The following is a 17,056-nucleotide window of genomic DNA, read 5'->3' as shown; positions in this document are numbered from 1 at the left end:
CCCCTTCACTCCAAGCCCACCATATGTTTTATTGTTGTTTTTAAGCTATCAACCATTCCTTGATAAGTCTTGATAACTAAGCTGTTAATAGATAACAACAGGTTGGAAACTCTCCCAAGGATACCTGCATTTTCCAACTTTACAAAAGAAAAGTCTTTGATATCCAAAAAAATATAACGGTAGAATGGAATATTGGAGCTGAAATGATGAGTCCAGTCTCAAAATAGATCCCAAATATAGGCAATTAATTTATTTTTCTTTTATCTCTTCTTCTATACTAGTAGAATAGGGAGAAATAACTAGGAAGGAAAAAGGATCATTAAGGAGAAATGGTAATGAAAAAAGAGAGGATAAATAAAAAATGAAAAGAAAGAAGTATTGACCAATTATTATTAGCCTAATCACTGAAGTTAGATGAGTGCCCTTGGGAAAATCCACTAATCCTGCATTGTCTGAGATTCTTGGCCTGATAAAGAGGATAGCATCAAAATATATCCACAAAATCATTCTAGTGAAAGTCTTAATGGGAAACCAACCACCTTAGTCCAGGAGCTCCCTGCCTCTCATTTCCATGACAAATTTTACTAGTATTAGCTAGCTTGGCTACCAAGATGCTCAGTAGACTAATCTGAGAAAAGCTGGACTTGTGGCCCTTGGCACTATGGCCGAAATTTGGACCCTAGCCTAGCAAGAAGAGAAAGACAATGGTCATTGCCTGGGATATCACTAATGATATTGGCAATATCTAATTACCCCATACTATAATGTGATAGTAAGACATTTGGCCTAGATAGAGATTTTTTTTTACAAAATTACTGAATCCATCGTTGATGGTACCCATAAAATCATCATGCTTGCTTTTCAGCAGTCTCCCTTTCTCATTAGACTAAGGACCTTGTCAAGGACGTGGTTAATAGGGTCAACACTTGTTACATGACATGGTAGATGTTTACTGGAAAATGCATCCATCTTGAAATACAATCCATAAGCATCAAAGAGAAAGGAGGATGAAGTAACTCACTCTGTAGATGAACAAAAGTATGCGTCACAGTAAACTGGAAATGACTAAACACTCGTCCATTACCCATTTTAAGCAACATCCCTTAATGATTCTAAATGAAACAGAAAATTAAAAATCTGGGAGATGAAGACAGTAGCAAATTGAAATACTTACTCAGGAATGGTATGAATGCAGCCAGAAGCTAACACTTCATATTTATGTAACTACACTAATGGGGAAAATGAGTTGTCATGCACTCTTTTATAATGAGAATGTGATTCATTCAGCTTACTTTTAGTTCAAAAGCAGAATCCAAGAGATAAATTTAGAAAGATGGCATTCAGAAAAACGAGTCAGGTTATGGGCTAGATCAGAACATACTGCATCTGTAGGCCATTCCCCTTCTTTCAGATCCCTGGGTTATAACAATTAATCATCATTCAGTGACATGATCTGGGGCACCAGTGCCCTAGTAAAGAGGTAGGCTTATAACCTGCAGAGTCAAGAAAGAGGATTTGAATTACAGTGCTACATATGAAGAAGAAAGTCAGTGTTATGTAGTAGAGAATTGACTTTAGAGTCAGTGAGGCCTTGATTCAAGTTAAGCCTCTGACATGTATTAGCTGTGTGACCCAGGGCAAGTCACTTAACCTAGTGCCTTAGAAAATTCTTTAGGCATATAAGTAGCAGAGAAGATCCTGATCTACACTGGTCGAAGTTTCCTCACTTGAAGTTCCCTATAACAATGAAGTAATAGGTCTGAAGAGGTCATGCAGTTTATAGCTCAAAGTTTCAGTGAAATTATCTAAACAAAATCCTTGAAAAGGAAGTGGGTGGGGATGGTATGGACAGAGCTATTCATGATCTCTGGGCATTTGTTACCACCAGGGAGGATTTGAGGAGGGGAGTGATGGATGTGAGTTCTATAATCTACTGGTATGTGGTAAAATCTGGTAGATATCAAACCGGTAGATATGAATTATTCACTCCAAAAGCATTTATTAAGCACTTTACTGTGTGGCAGATTCAGTGCCAAATGGTGGCATGGGATGGGATAAACATTTATTAAGTGCCTACTTTGTGCCTTATTCTAAGGCACTGTGTTAAGCATTTCATTTGATCCTCACAACAATCTTATGAGCTAGGCGCTATTATTATCCCCAGTTTTTATAGTGGAGGAAACTGAGGCTGAACAAAGATAAGTGACTTGTCCATGGTCACACAGCTGAGAAGTGTCTGTGACTGGATTTGAATTCAGATCTTCCTGACTCCAGGCCCAGTACTTTATCCATTGCACAACTTCATTGCCTTAGGGGAATACAAATTTTGGTTTATGAAATAAGCCATACAAATACAAAGAAAAAAGCAAAAATAATTCCTGCTCTCAAGGAGCTCGTATTCTAATGGAAGAGACAACAGGTATGGGTGTATTTCTAGATATAGATCAAGATATAGATATAGATATATACACATGTACAACATATATACATATATATGCATACACATATGTGTGTTACATATATACTCAGATATGACATATGTAAAGAAAGTAAAAGTTAACTTTAGAAAGGGAGGCACTACCATCTGGGGTGGCAAGGAAAAACCTCTTGCAGAAGGTGGAATTTAAGCTGAGTCTTAAAGGAAGTCAGGGATTCCAATAGGTAGGGATGAAGAGAATGCTGCAGGTATTGGGGACAGTCAGTGAAAAGGCCCGGGACAAAAGACATAGAGCCTGAGGGTGAGACATATCTAGTAGGTGGAAGGGAGCAATTTGTAAGAAGACTGGAAAGATAGGAAGATGTGGTGATACTGCTCTCTCTTTTCATTCTCCTCTTATCTGTCTGAACACTCCTTCTCAGTCTCCTTTGATGGATCTCCATCCAGATTACATTTGCTGACCATGGGAGACCCCTAACGCTTGATTCTAGACCCCCCTCTCTTCTCCCTCCATAATATTTTGCTTGATGGTCTCATCAGCCCCCATGGATTCAATTATCATCTACATGTAGATATTTCTGAAACCTGCTTATCCAGCCCTAAACTCTCTCCTGACCTTGAGACTCACATCTCCAACTGCCTAATAGACATCTTGAACTCAATATCCAATAAACATCTTAAATTCAACATGTTCAAGACTGAATCCATTATCTTTCCCATAAATCCACCTCTTTTCTTAACTTCCCCATTATTGTCCAGGGTATTACCATCCTCAAAGTCACCCAGGTTCAAAACTTAGGTGTCATCCTTAATTTATCATTCTCTCACCCCCATATCTAATTTATTGCCAAATTCAAGTAATTCAACCTTCACAACACTTCAATATGTGTTACCTGAGGCTTCTTCTCTGACACAGCCACCACCCTGGTGGAGGCCTTCATCACCTCCCACATGGACTATTTAATAGCCTTCAGGTTGGTCTCCATTGCCCAACTGCCTCCCCACTCCTGTCCATCTTCCACACAACTGTCAAATTAATCTTCCTAAGTACAGGTCTGACCATGTCACTCCCCACTCAATAGCTTCCCATTACCTCCAGTATTAAATATAAAATCCTGTGTTTGACATTTAATGCCCTTCATAATTAGGGCCCCATTCTAATTTTCCAATCTTCTTAGACCTCACTCCCCTTCACATACCCTACAATCCAGTGAAGCTAGCCTCCTTGTTCCTTGAACACAAAATTTTATCTCCTGACTCTTGTGCATTTTTATTAGCTATCCTTCATACCCAGAAGTCTCTCTCTCCTTGCCACCATCTCCTAACTTTCTTGGCTTCCTTTAAGACTCAATTAAAATTCCATCCTATGCAAGAAGACTTTCCCAGTCTCCCTTAATTCTAATGCCTTCTTTCTGTATAAATTGTATATATTTGTATGTATGTGCATGAGTGTATATAGTATGTATACATATATACACATGACACATATAGTACACATATAACATATTTATACATACATAGACGTGTGTATAAAATTGGTTTGTACATTGTAATTTGCATGTGGTCTCATCATTTGATTGTGAACTTCTTGAAGGCAAAGGTACTTTCCCCTTTTTTATATCCTCAATACTTAGCACAGTACCTAGCACATGGTTAATAAATGCTTTTTTTTATTGACTTGTTCACTTAAAAGACATTAAATGACTTGCCCATGGCAAGATAGTCATTAAGTGTCTGAAGTAGAATTTTAACTCAAGTCTTCCTGAATCCAAGTCAAAGTGGTTAGACTAAATGGCTCCCAAAATCCCTTTCAGATTTGGATCTTTGATCCTTCACTTTAGAGGGGGACCTTGAACTCAGCTCTTCCTCACTCTGAAGACCACTTCATTTAAAGAGGAAGAAACATACAAACAAATAAATAAAAGTGATTTTAGAGACAAATGGAAGAAAATATAAATTTAAATCATAACTTTAAATATGAATGGATTAAACAATCCAATAAAATCAAAGAGTGATAGATTTTACAAGAAAACAAAATCCCAAACTCTGTTAATTGACTATAAACATATCCAAAAATCAAAGAAATACACAGAATAAAAATTGAAATCTAGAAAAAATTTACTATGCTTCAAGTGAACAAAAAAAAGCAGGCTTTGAAATCATGTTGTCACACAAAATAAAAATGAAAATTCACAATACAGATAAATAAGAAAATTGTATTATGTTTGAGACTATATGAGGAACTATAGGCAACAAACTCATAGCAACATCAAAATTATATGCTTCAAAAATAATAGTATATAAATTAATAAAGGAAAATTAACTGAGTAATAGGAGATTCTCCAGATGTGGACAAATACAACAGAAAAAAAAATGAACAAAAGAAAAAATATAGAATTGAATGGATTACTGGAGAAACTAGAGCTAAAAGACTTATAAAATCTAAATGGGAAATCAAAGTAATAGAAAAATATATATGTGTACAAATATACATATATATTATATATACACATGTATAAACTCAGCACCTCGTGGAGCTTTTACAAAAATTGTCACCATAGTAAAACACGATGAGATTGAAGAAACATGTAAAAGGCAGAAATAGCAAATATATCCTTTGTAGACCACAATTTAATGAAAATAATAAATAGTTCAAGCATACAAACAAAACACACAGATCCAAAGAGTTAACAATGAAATTTTAAATAATGGGTTAAATAATAAATTGTGGAAATAATTTATAAGTTTGTGAAAGATGAGAATAATCATGAAACAACATACCAAAGTCCTGGGACACAACTAAAATATTCCGTAGAAGAAAATTATATTCCTAAAAACAGACAATTAAAAAATATAAAATAAAATTAATGAACTGAATATGCATTTTAAAAGTTATAAGACCAACAAATATACGAAGCTAAAATAAGCACAAAAGACATTGAAAATTAGAAGAAAAATAGATCAATTAGAAATTTTTTCTAATGATATGATTTTCTAATGAAATGATAAAAAAAAATTAATACCAGGTTTTTGGAAAGATAAAATTGATAAGAAGTCAAAAAATCAAATCAATGTTAGTGTAAATGCAAAAGGTAAAATCATAACAAAATTAGAAGAAATAAAAGATTGTTAGAATTATTATGCACAATTATACACACACATATACATATTTAGCATTTTTTTTAATCTAAAAGGCAATAATAGAAAGGGAAATACCATTCAAAATAAAATATTTGGGGATCATTCTACTAATGAATATGAAAGATTTGTATAGATTCAGTTAAAAAGTGCTCCTTAAAGAAATAAAGGGACAACTTAAATAACTGGAGGAATATTTGGTGCTTATGAATGGGCCAATCCGATAAAAATGACAATACTACCAAATTTAATTTACAGATGGTTTTAGAAAAACCTGGAAAGACTTACATAAACTCATGCAAAGTGAAGTAAAAAGAACCAGGAGAAGATTGTACACAGTAACAACAATATTGTAAAGATGACAAATTGTGAAAGACTCTCATGTATTCTCATCAATACAAGGATCCAAGATAATTCCAAAGGACCCATAATGAAAAATACTATCTACTTTCAGAGAGAGACAATTGACAAACTCTGAATGCAGATGGAAGCATACTTTGTTTTTAATTTTTGTTACTTTTATTGTCTCCTTTTACTTGTTTTTCTTTTGCAACATGACTAACATGGAAATATGTTTTGCATGACTTCACATGCATAATCAATATCATATTGCTTGCCTTCTCAAGGGGTAGGGGAGGGAAGAAAGTGAGGGAAAGATTTAGAACTTAATTTCTTTTTAATGAATTTTTTTAAATTTACGTGTAATTAAGAAATATTTAACAAAATAAATAAAAATATGTTTTTAAAATTATGAGAAGCAAATTATATACCTTTCACAGTTATGGATAGGAGATGCATTCTTTACCCAACAAGAGAGAGAAAAATTATAAAAAGTTAAAATAATAATTTTCATTACATGAAACTGAAAGGTTTTTACGTGAGCAAAATTAATGCAGCTGGGTTAAGAAAGGAAGTGATTGAATAGTGAAAATCTTTGTATCAAATTTCTCAAATGGGGCAGCTAAGTGAAGCAGTGGGTAGGACAATGGCCCTAGAGTCAAGAGACCCTAAGTTCAAATCCAGTCTCAGATACCTGACACTTACTAGCTGTGTGACCTTGGGCAAGTCACTTAACCCCAATTGCCTTGCCAAAAAAAAAAAATTCTCAAACAATAGTTTGGTATTCAAGATACATAGAAAACTAAAAGATACACACATGGTTGATATAAATACAAATGTAGATATGACCAAAGGCCATTCCCAATAGATCAGTGGTTAAATGATATTAACTAATGCTTTGCAAAAGAATTGTAAACTATAACAACCATGTAAAAGAATGTTCCAAATGACTCACAATAAGAGAAATGGAAATCAAAACACTCCTGAGGTTTCACCTCACACCCAACAAATGAAGAAAAATATGGGAAACAATTTAGAATTAAACAAATAAAGTGATTAAAATGTCCATATGTTTTGACCAAGAGCTTCCATTACTAGGCATATGCTTCAAAGAAGTCAATGATAGCAAGGAAAATCTAATATAAAAAAATATTTATTTCAATATTTTTGGGCCAAAGAACTGGAATCAAGGTATATGGTCATCAGCTGGAGGGAATGGAATATTACTGTGCTACAAGAAATAACAAATATGAGTAATACAGAGAGGCATAGAAAGATTTGTAAAATCTCATGCAGAATGAAGTGGTCAAGAAAAAATATACACAATGACTATAGCAATGCAAATGAAAGAACAAATGTAAAATAATAGAAAGTGAATGTTGCAACGTTACAAAAAAGAAGCATGGCTCCAGAGAAGATATATGAGAAGACTCTTCCCTCTCCTTTGCAGAGGCAGGACATTCACAGGTATAGAACACTGGAAGTATTTTCATATTTTAAATACATCAATAGGTTTTACTTATCTTTCCCTCTTTTTCCTTTAAAAAAAGTTTTTGTTATATGGTATGGTTCTTTGGGTGGAAGAAGGTTATGGGAAGAAAATTAGGCAATGTTAAAACAAAAGATATCATTACAAATTTATTTGAGGGGAAAAAAACAATGATCAGTCCTATTAAAATAGAGACAAGCATCCAGGTCAAATCATCAGCACCAGGTTGTTTCTAACACTAGCTCTTGCTTGTTTTACCAAGGAAAACATCAGTTGATGGTCACTTATCAAAGCTATATACCTACTGCTATGTTCCCCTGTCCTACATCTACACTTTCTCCATAGTATTTTTGCCATCCCCTTCCATAGTATATCCTTGCTCAGAAACAAGGATACACACACATACACACACACAATTTTCATAAGCATTTGAATTATTAGGAGTGACTTTCTAATGCTTATCTGCATGTTTTTGTCTCTTTAGATATAAATCACCACTCCAGGTTGACTCTTTCTTCAGTTCCACCTCACCTGGAATTATCTATGTGGGTAAATTTCTTCCAAAAACTCAATTATTTAACAATGGTAAAAAGTAAAGCTGCTTTCTCATTCCTTCCACTTGGTCTAAAATCCTCAGTCAGCCAACAAATAATAAATTAATGTTCTTTCCCTTGCTTCTGCACAGATGAAAATGGTATCTTCTTGTTGAGTTTAAAATTACCATGGGAGAGGTGATTTAGTGCCTCCAAGCACTAGCTCCAAAGCTGATATTTTACTGCTATTACTAACTCAGTCACTGCAAAACCAGAGATGATGTCAGATATGGAGTCTCATGCTAACAAAGTGAAGAAATCAGAACAGTAATACAAAGAAAGGAAAATGTGCCAAACATGAGCCCAAGGGCTAAACAGAGACCCTAAGCATGTGTTGTTAGACAAGTCATCAGGGACCTCCTTGGCTAGAGTTGAACCTCCAGTTAATGATGAACTGGAACTCCACTATTCCACCTGCCTCTTAGCTGGATCACTGTTGGAAATAAAACCTCCTGGTTAAAAATTGAGCAGCCCGGTGCACAAGGAACAGGTTCTTGACATGAACAAGGAGGTTCTTGACTCAAGGTCACACACTGAATTGAATTCTCTTTTACTGTAATTCAGAATATCATTCAGTTCAAACTTAGGTCTCTCAGACCTTGTCTGACCCATTTAAGAAGGAGGATTTTATATATTCTGACAGAGTTGACATTGCTAACTGCAGAGGAAGGAAGTAAAGTAAAACCAGGTGTTGTGCAGCTGTAGAGATAGTGTGTATGTGTCTATAATTATTTATGGAGGTGCCCGTGACTTGATTTTTCTGAAGTCCCAATGCGTTCGGAAAAGCAAAGTTTTTGAGAGAGTTCAGATCAGAGAATACTAGTCACAGGATCCTAGAATTGGAAGGAACCTCAAAGGTCTTCTAGTTTAATCCTTATTCAAATCATGAATCTAAGCTACATTTCTAGCAAGTGGTCTTTTAACCATGCATGACTAGAAAACTTTCATTGGCAAGGAACTCAGCACTTCTAGAAGCAATCTCATTCCATTTTTGGATTTCTCTCATTGTTAGGAAGTTATTCCTTATGCTGAGCCAAAATCTACCTCTCTGTAACCACATTTGATCTTCCCTCCAAGGCCAGGTAGAATAAATCTAAGTCCTCTTCTATTTGATTGCCCTTTAAATATTAGAAGACTGTTACATAATTTCTCTTTATTCTTCTTTAATTCATGATAAGTATCCCCAAGCCTTTTGATCAGTCTTACTATGTCATATATACAACATGTCATGTCATATGTCACTTAATGAAGGCTTACTGTTGATTGATTCCTCCTGGCTTTGAAGCCAGTTTTCTATTCACTAAAACAGACTGCCTCTTTCTCTTGTACACACCCTGAAGAGTAACTCTCACCTCTCTAATGCTACTTGGCTATTGATATCTTCTGGTGATGTCATTCTGCCACACCTACCAGACCTGCTCCTTACTAGTCTCCACTGAATATGGGTCCCCTGCCAAACATAACTGAATTGAATACAGGATCCCCAGTGGACACTCCTCCATTGCATGTTTACCTTCTGCCAGATGCTACTATGCTGGTCACATGGTCTCAGCCTGTGGCTGTAGAGCCTTGCTATACTACCATGTTCTTGCTTCAGATGGAATTGTGGTTTCTGCTAGATCTCTTTCAATTTAAATCCCAGAGTTTTTTGTTTTGTTTTGTTTTGGTTTGGTTTGGTTTGGTTTACAGTTGCTTAGGAATGTAACAGCCCATGCTTCAGTTATAATAGCACCAATGAAAGCCCTTCCATTTAATCAGTCACCTATCTTCTCCTTTCAGAGTCTTGAATTCTCATCTTCAGCTGATTTCCTGCCCCACCCCAAAGTGCCAAGCCATTTAAAACAGAGATCTGAGGCAGACCTAGCTAAATAGGTAGTCCCCTCAGGTCTTTTGAACTGAATTTACTTATCAATGAGCTTGAGTGTCCATGGATGACCTCATTCCAGTGTATAGAGGCATTCCCTATGCCAAGGGTGGGGAACCTGTGGCCTATGCCTCTTGATTTTAATCTCTAAAGACTAAACCAAACCTAATCATCTATGTAGAGATTAGCCATGCAACAAATGCCAAAGAAACTCTGGGGTCCAGGGTCCCCCAGTTTCTCAACTTCAAAACCCCTTTTATTCTTTTACATAGATAATTGGGTAGAGAAAAAACACAGATTCAGAGTCTAGCCACATCCCTGGCCTTTAGCATATATTTATGACCAACACTGCCAAAAGATGCTTTGAGTTCACCTTTACATCAAAACTACAAAATCTTAGAGCTGAAAGAGACTTTAGAGGTTGTCTTGTATAACTCTCATCTGAACCATGAAACCTCTCTTTAACATTCAATTCAATTCAATTACAAATTTATTAAGCACCTGCTAAATGCAGCTAGGTGGCACAGTGGATAGAGTGCCAGGCCTGGAGTCAGGAAGACCTGAGTTCAAATCTGGCCTCAGACACTCAGACACTAGCTATGTGACCCTGAACAAGTCACTTAACCCTATTTACCTCAGTTTCCTCATCTATAAAATAAGCTGGAGAAGGAAATAGTAAACCACTCCAGTATCTTTGCCAAGAAAACCCCAGATGGGATTGAGAAGAGTAAGACACAAATGAACCAACTCAACACCAAAAGATCCAGACTATGGCATATTCCTCATTTTTTGATGCAGCTAGGTAGTTCAGTAGGTAGAGCATTGGGCCTGGAGTCAGGAAGACCTGAGTTCAAATCTAACACCAGTTGTGTGATCCTGGGCAAGTCACTTAGCCTCTGTTTGCCTTAGTCCACTGGTGAAGGAAATGGCAAACCACTCCAGTATCTTTGTCAAGAAATCCTCATAAACAGTATTGGTGTGATGTGGTCCACAGAGCCATGAAGAGTCAGACACAACTGAACAAGAAAAACAACCAACAAATCTCAATCCATTGCTCTTTTATGGGCAACTAGGTGGCACAGTGGGTAGAGTGTCAGGCCTAGAGTCAGAAGGACATGTCTTCCTGAGTTCAAATCTGGCCTAAGTAACTTAATAGCTGTGTGACCCTGGGCAAGTCATTCAAACCTGTTTGCCTCAGTTCCCTCATCTGTAAAATGAGCTGGAGAAAGAAATAGCAAACCATTCCAGTATCTTTGTCAAGAAAATCCCAAATGGAAGAGTCAGACACAACTGAAAATGACTGAACAACCACAAAAAGTGCAAAGCACTCAGCCAGGTGCTAGGAATTGAAATGCAAAAATAAAGAAGTCCTGCTCTCCATTTAAAGAACTCCAAAAACAAGGAACTCACTACCTTGCCCAATACTTGGTGATAAAACCAGAACTAGATTCCAGGTCATCTCATTCTCCTCTACAAAACTCTTCCTTGTATTCTTGCTTTCCATCCTCACCACCACTAAGATAAATAACATCTCTCCCTCAAAAAGAAATTATGTTTGGGGTGGGGGTTGCCTATGCCCTTTTTAAAAATATGAACTTGGGGCTACCTTTGGGAAGATCCCTAAAAAAAGTGAGGTGGATGTTTGCTCCCTTTGACACATGAAGGAATAGCAATAGCGCTAATACATATACTCCGGGAAAGTTCTGACCGTCTTTTATTTTATCACTGGTTTATTCCAGTGCTCCCAGGTGCAGCACGTCTTTCCTCTCCATGCCAAATTGTAGGATTGTGCTCTTTGACACTGATTTGTTCTCTAGGCTATAGCAGAAAACTGCAGCTGCTGACTTCTGGCCAGCCCTCACTGACACCCCAGAGATTCCACCTAGCTCTCCACCTGCTATTGGTCCTGATCAAGTCCCTCCTGAAGAGGAGCACTGACCTGGTAGCTACCTGCCAAATTTTCATTTTCTTCTCAGTCCACAGCCTTGGCCCTCTGATTCATTATAAAGGAGAACTGATTCAATACTGTCTACTGTTATATTTAGGGGTGCAAGATTGAAGAATCATCTTCCTTTTCATGTGATCCTTTAGCATTAGAACCTGAAGTTGTCCTCATAATCCAAATCAAAATATCTCCATTCCAGAGCACTGACCAAGACACATCTGTGTCATTATGTGGCCATTATGGCCCCATTCCCTCCAAGAAAAAAGTTTTCAACATTCAACAAGAATCTTTTAATGACTGGAAATTCCTCTAATTCATCCTATCTATTCTGTAACTCAGATACAACAAAAATTCACGTATGACATTTTTTTTTCTTAATGGCACATTTTCAGCATCCATAAGGTACATTTGCAAAATTCGAAGCAGGAGACAGGATTTTTTTTAATGACTTCTCTTGGATACATGTGCAAATCTAAATCAGGCTGCATGTTGCAAGGTATCAGAAATAATTTTCATTTCTCTAAAACATTATTCTTCCCTCCATGTGATAGTAACAACTGATAGAAACATCACAAATGAAATTGAGACAGATCACAATTTGGAAATTGAAAGCAAACCGGAAAAGCATCTGCTACATCGCTGACTTCTCCTGCCAAGTTTGTAGATAAGCTTCAGAGGCTGCAAAGCACTTAGAAAAGCAGAGATGGAGTGCAAAAAATATTTCCAAATGCCTCTGCCTTTAAGGAGCGCTGATATTCCTTCACGGAGTCTTTAAGTTCTCAAAGTTTCCCATTAATATAAAAGATGTGTTCAAATGCTGCCTGCCTCCACTAAATACAGAACCTTGTGGCTCTGACTAATGTTATAAGACTAATAACTTGCTAAAAATATTCTCTCTCTCTCTCTCTCTCTAGCTGTCCCTCCCTCCCTCTTCACTCTTTTCCTCCTCTTTATCTCTCAAAATATGCTGAAAGTTTGTTCTTTTAGTAAAATGCCATGAGTGGCCAATCAGAATCCATATATGCAATTGTAAATGCCATACCTCTGCACTTGCATCTGTTTTGATACAATTTCCCTGTGCTAAAGATCTCACTAGCCATCAGCATATGTACCAGATGGAGCTAGCTGCTTTGACACTACACACTACCTGTAAGCCATCCAACAGTTTAGAGGAATTAAATTACTCCATCTGTTCTTGCAGATTGCTCAGAGACTGTCCCTTCTACATTAACTTTTTTGTTTGTTAATAAATAACAAAGAGATGCTTTGTAAATTCTAGAACTTGGCTAAATCATAAGAGCTGACAAAATTCCCCCAGCACTGAATGAACTAATTGATCAACACACAAGAATGCATTAAGTGGTTCCAAGCAGCTAGGTGGCACAGCAGTTAGAGTGCTGAGCCTGAAGTCAGGAGTTCAAATCTGGTCTCAGACATTTACAAGCTTTGTGACCCTGGACAAGTCACTTAACCTAGTTTACCTCAGTTTCCTCATCTGTAAAATGAGCTTCAGAGTCTTTGCCAAGAAAATCCCAAGTGGGGTCACAAAGAGACACAACTGAAAAGAATGAACAACAATGATTGAGCATTTCCATGTGCATAAGATTGTGGTAGGCATTGTGCGGGTAAAAAAAAAAAAAAGAAATCCATTTTGACTCCTAAGGAGCTCACAATCTAATTGATGAGAAATAGACATGACAAGATAAACACATGAAATGATTATTAAACAAGTATTATATATTGATTTTTGAAAGTATTAAAGTATATGCACAGACAATTAGGTATATATATTAAGATGTACATTGTGCCAGATAATAAGTGCAAAAGGGTTTTAAGAAGAAAGATATCAGCATGAACTGGGTCATTGAGAAACCTTGGGGGGAGCTGATCTTGAGCTGAGCTTTGAAGAACAGATAAGATGAGACAGTGGAGAAAGAAAGGGTATTTCAGGAGCAGCAAACAACATGAAAATGGAAATAGAACTGTAAGCATATAGTATGGGAGTGAAAAGTCATCTACTAAAAAAAAAATATTGAATGTTTAAAGGACAAATAAGACATAGTTTCTGCTATCCTCTGAATTTTCAATCTAGCTGGGGAAACTGGCCTATATGGACAAATGAAATAAGAAACCAACTATATTACAAACCTGTATGCTTGAACAATATCAGTGAATAAACACTTATATTCCCCTATTATATGTTGGGAACTGTGCTAAGTGTTATGGTTATAAAAAAGAGGCAAAAGACAATGTCCCTGCCCTCAAGGAACTCACAATCTAATGGAATGAGTCATAACATATCATAAATATGATCTAACACATCACAAAATAGTCTGAAAAGCATGGACTTGTCCAAGGGCACACAGATATTGTGTGATTAAAGCCAAGTCTAGAACTCAAGTCTCATGACTACGAATACATTGCACTTTTGACCATAGGAATTCAGAGGAGAGAGACTGGTTACCAGGTGGTTATCATAGAAGGCTTCATGGAGGAAATGGTATTTCATCTGAGCCTTGAAGGACAAGTAGTATTTTATTTTGTGACCTGTGGTATAAGCTGTTTTCTTAGACTGTTTTGGCAGGATATGGTGGTTCACAGCCCCCAAAACAATGCAATCATAGGGTATTAGCTGGCCTTTGTCAAATAGAGGTCTTCTAGTCACAACATCAGAGAATACTTCCTCACTAATATAAGCAGTCTGACCTTGGCTTTTCACATCCAAGGGGAAGACACCAGACATAGTTAAGAGTTAGAAGTCAGGCTATGTAGGTAACTCATTCATTTAATATATATTGAGTCTCATTAGATGCAAGGATAGTGTCTGTTTCACCATAACATCTCTCAGGTACACTCCCTTCTCACTTGTGACACTGCCACCACCATGGTACAGATCCTTATCACTTCACACCTAGACTACTACAGTAGTCTTCTGATTGGTCTACCTGCCATAGGTCTCTCCCAGCACCATTCCATTCTCCTTTCAACTACCAAGTCCATCTTGCTAAAACTTGTGTCTGACCATGGCAACTCACCTTATTCAATAAACTATGGTTGCTCCCTATCAGCTCTAGGATCAAATATAAAATCCATGATGTCATTGACATGGGGACTCATTCTAGCACTGCAGATTGCAACCCATCCTTCTCCTTCTCCTCTTGTCCTTCTCTTATTAACAGAAGTTGGTAACAGTGCATCCCTTGAGCTGCCCATCTGTTCTTCTTGTCTGTTGCTAAATGACAGACTGGCCTCCATTTCTGCCTATATCCTGGGTGATCTCATTTATATGACTCCTTGTAAATGATTATGATTGGTCATCTGCTTCAGCCTGCCTAGACCACTGTGTCTCTCCATTGCTCTTTGGATCACAAAGAATCATTAAATTGTTATGCTTCAGAACTAATGATGACCCATGCTTCACAACAGGGGAATATTTGTATGAAAAAGATGAGTTTCTGCTTCAGAAAGCAGCTAGGAATAGAAGCACTTTGCACAGTTTCCCAAATGCAATCCAGGCCCAGGCCAGTTCTAAGCCCTGTGTATTGTCTGTCCAAGTTACATATACCAATGAACTAACACAATGGGCTTTCCATCCAAATGTTTATCATAGTCTTCTAGACAAGAAGCTCTTTACCTTTTCGGGGTCATGGTCCCCCTTCAGTCATCTGGGGAAGCCATAGACCTTCTCAGAATCATGTGTTTAAATACAAAAAAAAATGAAGTACATAGAATTACATAGAAAATCAATTATATTGAAATGGTTGAGAATTTTTTTTAAAAATTCATGGACCCCAGGAAATTGTCTATTCTAAATAATAGTTACTGTTCATCTATCCTCTCATTTCCCATTCAGCTGCACTCCTCTGGACTTTATCATGCCTCTGCACTGAATACCTTCCCCTCACATACCCTTTCCATCTTCTTTTTGTGTGTTATCTTCCGCCCCCATGAGCTCCTTGAAGGCAGGGACTATCTTTTGCCTCTCTTTGAAGTGATTATTGACTGACTCTTTTGGCATTAAAAGTCCTTCATAACTTGCTCTCTCTCTCTCTCTCTCTCCCCCCCACACACACACACGGACACACACGGACACACACGCACATGCACACACACATTTCCAGTCTTGGTGCACCTTACACTACCTCCCCCACCCCACGTGCTATGTGAATCAGTAATATTGGCCACTACAGATCCTCTCGCAAGATATTCCATCTCCAGACTTGGGATATTTTCACTGGCTATTCCCCATGCCTGGAATTCTCTCCCTCTTCATCTCTACCTTCTGGCTTCCTTAGCTTCTTTCAAGTCCCAGCTAAAAGTCCACCTTCTACAAAAAGTCTTTCCTGATCCTTCTTAATGCTAATGCTTTCCCTTTGTTGATTATCTCCAATTTATCATATAGCTTGTTTATATACAGTTGTTTTTATGTTGTCTCCCCCATTAGACTGTGAACTTCTTGAGAGTAGAGACCATTTTTTGTCTTTCTTTCTATTCCCAGAACTTAACACAGTGCCTAGCACATAGTAGTCACTTAATACAGATTTGTTGACTCACTGTTACTAAGTACTGCTCCCCCAGTAACTGGGTTACTGTCTTGTTTTCTTGTGACAGGGTCCTCACCTGGTAGTCCCAGTAAGAAGACTCCCAGGCTCCGAACCCTTGTCTCCCTATTACTGGTCTCTGATACCTGGTGAGAACCTCTTGATACCAACTACCCAGTAATCTAAAAATCTTTTCAAATGCCAGGATAAGGGAATGCTCAATTCAACTTGATGAGTTTAAAGGATGATTAACCTTTATTTGGGATTCTGGTGGTATCTCATCAATCAAGGATTGTAGGATTACCAAACCATTGATTTAGAGCTGAAAGGGAAATTAGAGTCAATTTAATATAATTTTTTCATTTAATAGATGGCCCAAAGAAGTTGAATGATTTGCCTATGATCACAGAAGTAGTAAATGATGTATCAAAACCAGTGCTATTTCTGTTGCATGCTGCCTTCCCAAGGATTGATTGCTTCAGTTGTGGGTTAATGTCAGCCATTTTTTTTCTTTTTTTTTTTGCTGTCCTATAACAATGGAGTCTTCTAAAACCTCACTTTATAGAGGGCTCACAGTCTTCCAAGTAACTCCATTTTTCCATCAGCAGCATAAAGCACCATGCTTCCCCCTCCCATAAGCTGATTACCTGAAATGTCATCCCCATGTAGGTAATGTCTCAGCTCAGGACTCAGGTCAGATAACTCCATGC

Source organism: Vombatus ursinus, unplaced genomic scaffold (assembly GCF_900497805.2).
Source record: "Vombatus ursinus unplaced genomic scaffold, bare-nosed wombat genome assembly UNPS02014813.1, whole genome shotgun sequence".
NCBI classification, from domain to species: Eukaryota; Metazoa; Chordata; class Mammalia; order Diprotodontia; family Vombatidae; genus Vombatus; species Vombatus ursinus.
Note: the sequence above shows the minus strand (reverse complement) of the source record.